Genomic DNA, 13542 nt, shown 5'->3' with positions numbered 1-13542 from the left:
GTTTCAAATCAAAAGTTCATCCCTGGGGGTGCTGGACAACACAACAAGCAATGCCCCACCAGAGAGGTTCAGTTCAACCGCTACAGAAGAGTAGTAGCCGGTCTACAACCACACCAGTACGAATAAGTTCAAGAGTAGGGTCAAAGCGGAGCCAAATACTTCAGGTTCATGGTGCATGAGTACGAACAAAAGTATAAGTTCAAGTTCAAGTGCAAGTTCAAGTTCAAATTCAAGGGTCATGAGTACGAGTAAGAACACACTGGCCTAACCTCTGTCCAGCAATTCACATTCTTAAACAATCACAAAATTCAAGTCCACATTCCATATATTCAGTCAAATTAGGTCCATTGAGGATACGCAAGAGCACACTAGCCTAAACAGGTTCAAGTCTCAAGTAAGCTCAGTCTAATCGGTTTCAGGCAGTTCGAGTTCTCTTACCAACCCACGGCAATACTTTCGGAGTTCAAACTTCCTAAGATTGAAATACTGGCACAGAACCAATCATAACAGATGTTGCGCACAAGAAAAGCTCACCAAGTTTCTAGCTAGGTTAATCCATTATACACTAGTAGATCGGATCTTCGGGTTTATGTTCGATTCATATTCGGTACTAGGGACCTATTAAATTATATGAAACTGTCTATCAATTTGTCTCACAAGTACAGGGTTGTCTAAGCCCTCGGTCACGGTCCCCTTTTCTCGTTCCTGCTACCCTACTTAAGAAAAGTCTATAAGCACAGGAAAAGGCATAACTAAGCATAAAGAGCACATTGCGTATACAAGTTGCAAACACATTTAAAATCAGGTCATGATTCATTACATGTATCAAAAGTTATGGCACGGTTAGAAGTTACAAAACAAGACCAATATGTCCAATATTGCACATAGGCAATTAAGTGCCACAAAAGTATAGAAGTACATACAAGCAGGATACAAAAGGCCTCACAGCGTGCACTACCCCTTTCTAGGTCCATAGTTAAACCAAAGGGTCCAGACATCACTAATTTCAATCAGATCACACGCCTTTACGAAATTAGATCCAATAAAGCCATAACACAAGCTAAAACCAAGATTATCCATTCGAAGTTCAAAATCTTTAATAACCAGCCACCAGTCGGAACACCATTATCTCCAAAAATAACCAGTCTTAAGGTTTTGTAATTAAAGTTTCAAGCTCCAAGTTCAAACCCAAGAATAAGTACAACTTACAACCTTACGTGTCAAATGGAAACCAAATCAATTCACACTAACTTGTACTCTTGAATGCAGTTGCTCTCTATATCTCAAAGTTGCCTCAGTCCGTACATTTAAAATTGGCTCACTCTTCTTGAAAGTCAAGAATTTTAAAACATAAGAAGAGTATTTCAAGTAATCAAAAATCTTATCAAGTTCAGGATTCACATTATTAAACATAAGCTTGCCATTCTTTCGAAAACTCAGGATATATATATATATATTTTTCTTCGTGTAAAGCATGGACAAATTCAAGTGTGAGATTACACCAATATACAATCAAGGGGGAAAACTTAGTTTAGAAAATGTTAATCTTGTATTAACCCATCATACACAAAGTTCAACCACTCATTAGTTATTCACAAATTTTCAAATGTGAAATTCAAGTAAAACTCACCCTTTTACCAAAATCGGAAAATTACACATATTTAAAGCATATATATATCTTACTTCCACTCATTGCTTACAAATAAAACTAGTACATCCTAGTTTTTCTTTAAATTTTCAAAGCAGAATATCTTTAGAAGATATGTGGGCGGAAAATACATTTTATTCCTTTGTACTTTTATCTTGGTTCAAAATCATCACACATGGAGTTCGACTATCAAATCTCGGTCTCTTACCCTCCATAGCCAGTACTAATAATTATCTCAATTCTTTCCACACTTACAAATATAATGATAATTCAAATTCATCCAATCTTTCACTACAAATCTCTCATCCCATATCTTCCTTCAATATAACATCACCTAATTCCTCAGTTTCTTCTGCAAGTCCCAAATAAGAACTCCCAAATAATATATTTTTTTAACCCCTAAGATACAATAGATCCTTGTCACATAATATCCAAATTAATCCCACAGTCAAGCATCCTAAACTTTAAGCCTAGGATACGCTACAGAGATCTGAAGCCTAAGCTCTGATACCAACTGTGACAGTTCTCAGGGTCACATCACGGGGTACCTATCAGCTTGCCACCCGCACGCGGGCATCCCCTACGGAGAGTTTCGCTTCGTGACTCTTCACGAACGAGAGGCTCGGGGCTTTTCCAGACGAAGGACGTAAAGTCCCAACTGTCGGCATATGGCTCTGATACCACCTGTGACGCCCCACATCTCCCTAAGGCGGACCAAAGGGTATCCGCGGACGCCTGCCCAGCTCACGCCAGGACTCAAGCAATTCCATCCAAATTCAAACCGAACTAAACACTTCGATGAGAGCAACATGAATACAATAATGCGGAAGCGTTCAACTTAATAAATCACTTAATGTATAACCAGTACATCGGTAAATCATGAAACGACTTAAATTCAAAGTACACATCAGGGCCCAAATCTTTCAAGTTTACAATTTCCAAAAGTACAACCCAAACCAGGGCCTAGTCAAAATATATAACAGGAGTCTTAACAAAATTACAACGGATGGTTTCTCCATATTTCTCCAAGAGTCGGTCCTGTTAAGGAAAACAAAACTATAGGGTGAGCTAACGCTCGTGAGGCCAAGAACACACATGCAAGCACTTAGTCAAATAACAAACCCAAATTTAATAAATAAAACCATGTCTTTTCAATAATCAATTATTCAAACAGGAAAAGTAATCAGAAACAATTCAAGGATATAGTAGCTCTCAGGAGCTAAGTTCCACTCGATCTGCCGTTGTCATTCGTATACCTTCCCGCATTGACCCTCCTGTCAACCGGGTCGGTATTTCCATTTCCGTAGATCACCACTTACTTCCCTCCGTCCACCGTACACCTCAAGGGCCCACAAGTCTATTTTTAGGGCGATACTCGACGAGTATGCCAAGCAAGACCTCTTATTAGGTCGAGCTTATAATCTCATGGCTCGCCCAAGTTCCCGACCAAGCCCATTGCTGGCTCGAGTCTAAGGACGGCCTATGAGTTTGGGCGTCCCCCATTCATTTGAAAGTCGAGGAGATTCACTCCAACGACACAAGCATTCATGACATGACATTGCATTTCATTCATTCATTCAATACATTTCATTCATTCATTCATTCATTCATTCATTTGAAATTAGAACGAGTGCGATAAAGTACGCACCCGCCCTTATTTTTAAAACTCCCAACAAGTATCACAAATAAGCAAGTATCAAATTCATACACTTGACACTCACCGAGCTATTCAATAAGAATTATTTTCTGGGAGTTCAAGTGTCCGCGGTGAGATCCTCTTGAAGGTCTCCTTGCGCGCCTGGCAATTTAATAGCGAATAATCATACAATTAACCCACTTATCAAGAAGATTGTACATTAGTACAATTTAAGGATTATTTCGCAAAATGGAACCTCAATTACACGTAAATCGAGGTTCAACTTGCCTTTTATCATGTACAATATTATTTGAGTTTTGATCATGAAAATCGTAAACAAAACGTTTAAGAACATCAAAAGAATAAAGAGTTTTTGAAAAACTCTATTTCTTTGAAATTGGAAAATTTTCCAGTTTTATGATGAGTCTTTGAAAAATCATAACTCGCTCGGTATAAGTCGAAAATTGGAAAACTTTATACCGTTGGAACCCTCTTAGAGAGTACTATAAGTTTCTAGAAGACACTTTTCCATGAATCAAAGTGAAAAGTGGTCGAAAATGAGCTTGAAGATGCAGGGTCGGTTTTCATGGCAGAACGAAGTTGGTTTTTGGCCAACTTTGAAAATTCGGCACGATTCGTACGTTGCAAACCGGCCTCTGAAATTTTCAGCTCAATTAGTGTTGCAAGTGAAGTGTATGAAAAAACAAGCGGATCAAGAATCGGAGTTTCGAGCACCGAGATACGGTAGCCCAAAGTTGAGCAAATTCAAGACTGGAGAAGAATTTCCAGATTTGAACCCCCAACTTTGGAATTTTAATTAGGTATCGAAACGAACTTGAATTGGCACCAAAATTGGCAGTGTTTCAATACTATATGGAAGGTATCTCTCTATCGAATTTCGGAGAAAAATACCTTCGGTAAGGTAGTTAATGAGCCAACCGAAGTTCAAGAAAATCCTAAGGCAAACTGCCTTTGACTTGCATTTCCCAATTTGCAATCGTCTAACCAAGAAAGTTATCCAACCATGGTTCATTTGTGAAATAAGGGTCTAAGATACACCCATAATATCTTTGGTAAGTGTTTAATACTAAAACATCAACTAACAAGTTCATTCCAAGATTTGGTTCCAAACCAGTCCCAACATTAGGGTTTTCCAAAACAGAGCAGTTCACTTGATTCAGTCACAACTCAGTCATTATAGATCGAAATCGAGCATGGCTTACGCCGTTGGAAAATACATTCATAGAGTTAAAATATCACAGAAGAAATCATTTCCAAATTCGGCACCCATCTGGTTCAAATTTGGGCATCAAGTTGCTGCCTGAACACTTCATTCCAGATGAACAGAGCAACAGGACAGCGAACTTAAAACATTTGGCTCGGCTTGCTCACAAGGAATCAGAACGTGCATTATATACCAAATTAAAGCTAGGAATGTCTAGTTTCAAACGCCACCGACGGCACATGATTTCGACATCCGAGGACAGAGTTATGGCCAAAATACTACTGCTGGTCAGAGCATACGCGAATCAGTTTTCCAGATTTGCTGGTTTCGAACAAAAATTCATTTGCTCCATCAAACCCCAATATTTTCCAATGAAATTTTTCACACATCAAGTACATCCTATAAACATCCAATCCAAGCCATTAAACCATTAAAATTTGGCCTGGAAATGGCCGAACATAGCAGGGGCAAAATCGGAAAGTTTAGCTTCTTACACCCAATGAAGTTTCCACTAATTACCCATCACTAATGCATCATTATAATCACTAAACCAACAATATAATCACCATTAATCATCACATCAGCAACAACAACCCAAGTGTGGGAATTCCAAGAGCCCACAATCACATTTTTACACCATAAACAAGTAACTAAGTGCATGCATGAGCTTAATCTTGCTATATAACCTCCAAAAGACAAGAATTCATGGGTTGATCATTACCTCTTCCTTAGGTGTGCAAGACCAGAAAATTTCGGCCCTCTTGAAGCTCCAAGAAACCGTGAAGATGCAGCCTTTTGTTAGCTAAATGTAGTCTCCAAGTGGTTTGCTAAGAGATCTCCAAGTTTGGTGTGATTTGGGTGGATTTTGGTGCATGGATTGAAGATGAAAAATGAAGACAATGGAGAGCTCTTCTCCTTCTTGTTGTTCGGCCAAGTGAGGTGAAGAGAGAGAGAGAGTGCTGATGCAATTGGCTTCCAAAGGAAGATTCTTTGTGTGGTGCAAAATGCACCTCAAAGTCAACTCGAAATAGTGTAATTTAGGGTGCGTTTGGACTTGATTTCTCGCGCGTTTGGTTCACTAGTGCACTAAACCTCTAATGCACTCATGTTAATATAGATATTATTCACTCTTAATTGTCTCGAAACAAGGGTCTAAAGTTCCTCAAATAAAGTCGCGCGTGTGAAAACGCGTACCGCCCATTTTACCGCTATAACGCGAAACTTTCGAAAAATTCTTATAACGATTGCACTACTAACTATCACTTGAATATTTATGCTTAAAATTACCTATTTTAGGACCATGGTACAAGTCTCCAATATTCCAAGCTTATTGTGCTAATACGCGGATAAAATCTCCAAGTACTATTCACTATTTTTACTAAACGCGCTCTAGGAAATTAATTTTCGAAACGAATCATTTTAAAAATATAACGAAGTTATATTACCATGTATTTAGGTCTAATAAGACTAGAAAATATTCCTTGGAAATAAAATCCAATTAAATAATTTATTAAGCCATAAATTAGGCATAAAATAATAGTTTTTGCGAGTCCTCACAGATTCACTACGAAAGTAGGTTTCACATGTTTAAGGAAATTACACCATAACTAGCCTAAATGTAGTATTCAATGATCCAAATGTAGCACTTGCATGAGTAGTTAGGGATACCACAACCTAAGGAGCTTTTATTTGTTATTTTGTATAATTTCAGTAGGTTAAATTTCTTATAATTCATTGATAGTCTAAATAATAGAGAAGCTTTAGTAATACCGGTAATTGTTCACTCTTCCCTGTGGGATCGACCCGATATATACCCTAAACTACTAGTTGATCTGTATACTTGCAGTGAACGGGTGTAATTCGGTTTTTTAACTTGCATGTATGTAAAAATACCCGTCAAGTTTTTGGCGCCGTTGCCGGATATGCAACAGTATAAAAAAAAAAAAAAACTGGCCGGATATGCAACAGTATAAAAAAAAAAAAAATATTTTTTTGCCCAGAATCCCTCCACGAATCCCTCCAATTTCTGGCCGGATTGTGAACAGTAACCAGCGTAAGATGAATCTGTTTCACGGATTCCTCACAATTTTTCTCCCTTCTTCTTCAACCCAACTCACACACTAACACCTCAAACACACACCACTCACTAAAAACACCACTTTTCACCATTTAATTTTCAAATAACCTTCACCAAATCACTTTCTCCTATCCTCTAGAGTGAATTTCATAGTTCATATTTTTTCAAAAACAACTCTAAAGTGGTTTCAAGCTTACCATTAGTTAGGGTTCTACCTTCTTAAAATCACTCAATTGAGGTCAAATTGGAGTAAGTTTTTTGGGGGTTTTCACATCATATTCATCTCTAAACATCACCAAACCACCTTGAGGTAACAATTCTTCACCTAACTTTGTTATTTGAATTTTGCCATGAATGAATATTTTCTATTTTTAGGCAATTTTTAATATGTGAAGTTAGGTGCATTTATTTGAGCTTATTGATGCTATTGGTGATTGTTAGTGATAACTATATTTTGTGATTTGCAGTTATTGTACTTATTTGGTGAATTCTTGCTAATTTTATGCTTAATTTGGCTTGATAACCAAGTTGCATATTAAGTAGCCAAATGTAGCATTTTAATTAGCTTTGTGGGAGTTTATGATATTCATGTGAGTAATTTAGATTACCTAATGAATGAAAAGGTGCTTGGTTGAATAATTTCTTGAATTCTTAGGTAATTCTAAAAGAAGAGAAAATGGCCTTAATTGATGAAATTCATAAATGCACTTATAATCCTTGTGGTTCAATGGTTTTTAAGTATTTCATGAATTCTCAAGAAGGTCATTTATATTTTGGCTTGGTGTGTTTGCCTCCATTTTGAGATTACTTTTGTACTTGAGGGGATTTGATCATTGATGACAAAATGTTTAAATGGAACTTATTTTGTTCATGATTGTGGATTTTTTGGTGTGGAATTAGCTTCCCTTTGCTTTGGATACTAATGCATAAATTTGATTAGCAAAGATTAGCTCATTTCATGTTTTTATCCCTTGAACATTGTAAGGTTCCACATGCTTGATCATTTTTCCTTTTTCCTTGAATTGCATGATTTTGTTGATTGCAACCTTTTATTTTTAAGAAATTTATTTGTTTGGATTTTGTCTTTTTCAGGGTGCAATAAGTGAACTCTCCATTCTTTCTCAAATACGGTTGGAAATTCATCACTTGGACATGAATTCGGATTGCACAAGTTCAATTGAGCAGTATTTTCTTTTACTCCTTATTTATTTTCCTTTTCTCACATTGAGGACAATGTGAAGTTTAAGTGTGGGGGAGGAAAGTATTGAACTTGCATTTACTTGCTAGGTGATGATATTTTATGGATTTAAATGCTTAGAAATGTTGGAATTGTGTTTGAAATGTTTGCCATGTGGATAATTTGCTTGAAATTGGGTTTGTTGGCAGGGAGTTTTCTTCCATTTATAAGGAGAAACTCTGTAAAAATTTTTCTACAATCTTTTCCAATATTTCACTATAGCCCAAAATTTCTTCAAATTTTTGCATTTTCATTCAAAAAGGGCCAATTTGTTCCAACCTTAAGTGTTTAATTCTTCCAATTGTTGAAACTTTATGTGTATTTTGGAAAGTTTAGTCCTCATTTAACTTGGAAATGGTTATTATGCAATTAGGATTTTTACATTTTAGAAAATATATTGGATAAAGTGAGGAAAATTATGCCTATAATTTTACATGTTTAATGAAATTTCTTCTCTTTACTTAATTTTATAAGTAAGTGATTGATATAGTTGATAAAAGGTTATACTGCTCCTTTGATTAGTCTTATATATTTTCTAAGAGGGAATATCTATTTATTGTCCTTTATTTCTGAAAAAAAAAAAAGAAAAAAAAAGAAAGTAAATAAAAATTGTTCTACTCCAATGATTCATGTACCGAGTAACCGGGGGTTGGCATCAACAAATGTCGACATTCGCGTAAAAAAGTACTTGAATTAAGAGTATGCATAGCAACTTGAATAAGTGAAATGTTGAGTAACCGGGGATCTTCACCTAAAAGCGTCGATTTTCGCGTAAAAAGGCATTTTCACTATTTAAGTAAAAATTAGTATGAATAAATCCCTCTTAGTTATAGAATGTTGAGAAAAAGATGATTAAAGGAGGAGGAAGGCTATAAATCGACTATGTGATTTGCTTATTTGTAAAATTTAAGTTAGGGTAAGAGATTAAGTTTAACTTGTTGAATTTAGGGTATAATTATCTTTCCTTTACTTGATATTATGAGTATTTAGTGTAAATTGAATAATTGTATAATGATTATTTTCCAAGTCTTGAGGAATTAAATTGGACAAAGTGCATATATTATTTCACCTCTTGAATCATTGCATTTGATTATGTGTGAATTGCTTGAGGACAAGCAATGATTTAAGTGTGGGGGAGTTTGATAAGTGACTAATTTACGTAATAATTGTATGACATTTTATATTATTTTTAGTCACTTTGGGTATATTATTGGAAGAAAATGATTCATTTTGGCTATAATTGGTGAAAAATGTTTTTAAGTGGTTAAATGAGGTTTTTATCACTTTTTACTTGGATTTTGTGTATTTTGACAGTTTTGACACATTTTCGTATTTCGGCTATAACTTGAGCTACAGTGATCGGATTAAGATGATTCTTGAACCAATTTGAAGATAAGAGATAGATCTACAACTTTGGTGAAGACATCTAAATCCAGTTTGAAGGTTTTCCAGGTCAAAATGCCGAATTACAATAGCAAATTTCTACTGGTCGAAACTGGAACAGGGCAATGAGCAGGTAAGGGTATTTCGGTCATTTCTCAGCCTACACAGATCCAAATGAGGTGATTCTTGATGCATTGGAAAGCTAACTCAAAGGGCTACAAGTTTTATGTTTTGGTCAAGAGCTAAATCAGCTTTTATCATCAAGAAACGTTCAGTTGAAGTTGAGTCAAAATCGGAGCAGAGCTGGAAATTGAACCAGAAGTGACCAAATGGTCACTGTAGCAATCCGGCCGGAATTTGGCCGGATTTGTGGCCAGATTCCTGGCCGGATTGTGGTCAGAAAAGGTTGCTATGTACGCGTAAAACTCAATTTCACCTCCACCAACTCACATGGGATGCTATACATGTGAGAAACATTCCCAGCTGTAAAAGGGAGATGTAATCCTCATTTCTTGACCATATTTCATCATAAAATAGCCAAGATTGCAAGATTGAAGGGGATCCAATAATATAGAGATGGGAGTAGATAGCAGAGAAGGGAGTTCATAGCAGAAAAAATAGAGAGTGAGCTACGGGAGAAAGCTTGAAGCTGCAGAAATGTAGCTCTTTCATCTTCCTAGTGTTAGTTTAGCTTAGTATAGAGTAGTATAGTTCATCCATTCTTGTTTATTATCTAGATTAGGATGAAGATGGAGGATGAAGAAGGCAAGGAAGAAAGCTCATGTGACAAGGGTTGTATTCCTTCCAAACTCTTTATCTTTTGTATTTGATTCCAAGTTTAGTTAATATACAAGTTCTGGATTTTGTGTTCATTATGTGTTTCTAAAGTTTAAGCCTTGGGTTTGGTTGAACTTTCTATGATTGTTAGTGTTTATTATTTGGTTATTTGATTGCTATGATTTGAGCAAGTTATTTAGCACTTTGGCTTCTTAAATCATGATTAATCTGGTACCATTAATTGTGATTATCTAAGGTGTTGTTTCTGCAATGAAAATTGAGATTTAACACTAGTTCAAGAAGTGCTAAACATAGGGAGTACACTCACGAAAGTAGAGGTGCACTTATGTGATTTTTAGTGATTCATTTCATGTAATTTCATTGAAGAAATGAACTTGTAGCTAATTTCATAACCATGAAAATAGGTATGGATTAGTTATGAGTATAGTTGATTCACTACGAAAGTAGGTTTCACGTGTTTAAGGAAATTACACCATAACTAGCCTAAATGTAGTATTCAATGATCCAAATGTAGCACTTGCATGAGTAGTTAGGGATACCACAACCTAAGGAGCTTTTATTTGTTATTTTGTATAATTTCAGTAGGTTAAATTTCTTATAATTCATTGATAGTCTAAATAATAGAGAAGCTTTAGTAATACCGGTAATTGTTCACTCTTCCCTGTGGGATCGACCCGATATATACCCTAAACTACTAGTTGATCTGTATACTTGCAGTGAACGGGTGTAATTCAGTTTTTTAACTTGCATGTATGTAAAAATACCCGTCAAAAGTAACCAGTCCAGTAGAGCACCACTTAACTACAATCTCCGTCCACCATTCAAACACCCCTATCGAGCCCAAAATCCTTAACAAACACGGGTGGTAATACTCGAGCATACCGATTAGTCGACGAGATAACACTCCACTCGACAAAACAAGAGACTTAGGATTCGTTACCTATCGACCAAGCCCTTACCGCCTCGACTCGAGTAACAAGCCATAGGATTTCTGGAATTCCAGAGAGTACGCACATCATACACAAGTATATCAAGTCAATTGTAATAAATAAACAAGTATATATCACATTAGGGCAAGTGTGATAAAGTACACCCTTGCCCAACCAAACCAAGCAAATCTTATCCGATCACGTTGATAAAGAATTTAAATCAAGTATCAAGTTTACCATGTATTTGGAAGCACTCACGAAAGATTTAGTACTTGTCAAAATCACGCTCAAGTACAACTCCTTGGTTGGAGTCCAAATCTGTGATAAAATATCATTTAAGAGTTTAAAATCCACTAGGCTTCGAAACATAGGAGTTTCGCTTCAAGAAAATCAAGTAAATAAAACTTGTTTAAGTAGTAGTCATATGGCTTCTCAAACTCTCGAAAATTCATGCTTTCTCTTTTAGTTTCGATAAAGAAGTGATTCATACTTTGGAAGTCACACTTGGTATGAAAAATCGAGAAAATCGTATTTTTAAGGGTCGCTACTTTCACTTTTGAAAGGGTAGAAGTTTCGGCAAAATGTTCAGCTTATGTACCTTTTATTAAAGAAAACTCAAATACCATAAACAAGTGAAGTTTGCTTCATCCTCGAGTCGTCGCACAAGTCTCAAGTTCACTCGCCTAACTCTTGATCGAAAATTTGGGCAGCATGCCCTTTGTATTTATCCATTTTCCCATCCAAGTACAACTTGGATTCACAAGCCAACAAACCTCCAATCCAACCACAAGTGATAACCAACCACATACATCCATTCAAGGCCTCAAAACCAACTAAACAAACCAAATAATAACTTATCACCATGGACCAAAACTGGAAACCAGTTTAAAGAAGAACTTATAAATGGCAGATTTGTTATCCTTCGATCTTTTTGTCATAACTATAGCTAGGTATATCAGATCGAGGTAAATTTTATGGCGTTTCGAAGCTAAGACATAGACCTACATTTCCCATGAAAATATCAACACCTAGTTCTCGCATTTTCAGGGTAAAAAATGGATGGTCAGAAACACATGAAAAACAGGTCAGGAAAATTAGAGCTTTTGCACAGTCAAGAGTGCTTTGGCCAAAACATAAGCTAAAATGATCCAATTGATCTGAAATTTTTTAGGTAGAAAGTTAATTCAAATCTCTATAACTTTTATGTTTTGTCCAAAAGCTGATTCAGTCTAAAACATGGAGAAATTAGCAGCTAAGTTGAGTCCAAAAACGGGGCAGAACTGAAATTCCTTACCAAATGCTGGAAATTCAACTTTTAACTCTAAAAAGTAACATCAATCTATTAATCACTTCATCAATTCCATATCCTAGCTTAATAACATTATTTACTAGGTATACAACAATAATCAAAGCTTAAAAATGCAAATCCTAGCTAAACATTCCACTACACCATCAAGAACTAAACAATCAACCAAAGCAAGCCAAGATTAAAAGCTTCTATACCAAACTTAGCAAGATTAACCAAGAGAAAAGTAAGTGGATCATCTTATACCTTCCAATACTTGTTACTAAGTGAAGAACCAAGCTCTTTCTCCCAAGACTTTCACCTTTCCTAGCTTCCTAAGCACCAAGAGGTAAGTTTAATCGGTTTGGTTTGTGTGATTTCAACTTAACAAGGAAGAATCAAGGTTGGAGTTGAAGTTGTTTTTCTCTCTTTTTTCCTCTCTTAGTTTCAGCCACCAAGCAAGAAAGAATGAAGGAAATTTAGCTCAAATGAAAGATAAGAAGAAAGGAAATGTTTTAGGTCAAAGGTTGCTTGAATCCTTGACACTTGTCAAGCCAAGATTTCCCTTCTTTTTTTTTCTTTTCTTTCCTTTCTTTTGGTAAAAAATGGTGGCTCTTTTATAGGATATTGTAGGGATGATTAGCTGAAATAAAAGCAAGGAGATTACGATAATAAAGTAGTGTTCAAGTGGTGAATTTAATCGGTAGTAAACGGTGCATGGCGGTTCAAGCCGATTTTCCTTAACTCGCGCGTACTTGTGTTTTTACTTATGGTTCACTAGATTATTATTAGCACTTCTAATCACACTTCCTTTCATCTAAAATTCACTCTTAACTACCAAATTTAGTACACACACCTCCACAATTAATCACACTACCAAAATACGCAAAAATCCTAATTTACCCTAACTATAAAAGTAAGGGCAAAACTCTTAATTCTATTATTTATTACAACTATTGAGGGAGAAAATGAGTAGTAAAGATATTATAAAGTAATTTAATCAAAATAAGAGGAAATTTTTAAGAAAATATGAACGAATTTTCCAGTCGTCACAAAAGGAGCAATGGTACAACAAGAGAGGAGTAGCAGAAATGAGTAGGAACTGGTGTGTGGAAATTTTTATGGAGTCTAAACATGAAACAAAAGCTCAAGCACTTTATATGGAAAAGTCTGCAAAATATATTACTAGGAAATGAAGTGATTAAAAGAAGAATTGGAAGAGGATCTGAATTATGTGCTTGCTGTGGGGAGCAACTTGAAACTCTAGAGCATATGTTTTTCTTTTGTAAACATGCAGAGCTGATTTGGAAAGCTTCTCCAATAT

Source organism: Coffea arabica, chromosome 2c (genome assembly GCF_036785885.1).
Source record: "Coffea arabica cultivar ET-39 chromosome 2c, Coffea Arabica ET-39 HiFi, whole genome shotgun sequence".
Lineage (NCBI taxonomy): Eukaryota > Viridiplantae > Streptophyta > Magnoliopsida > Gentianales > Rubiaceae > Coffea > Coffea arabica.
The sequence above is the reverse complement of the archived record's forward strand: the minus strand, read 5'-3'. Positions refer to the sequence as shown.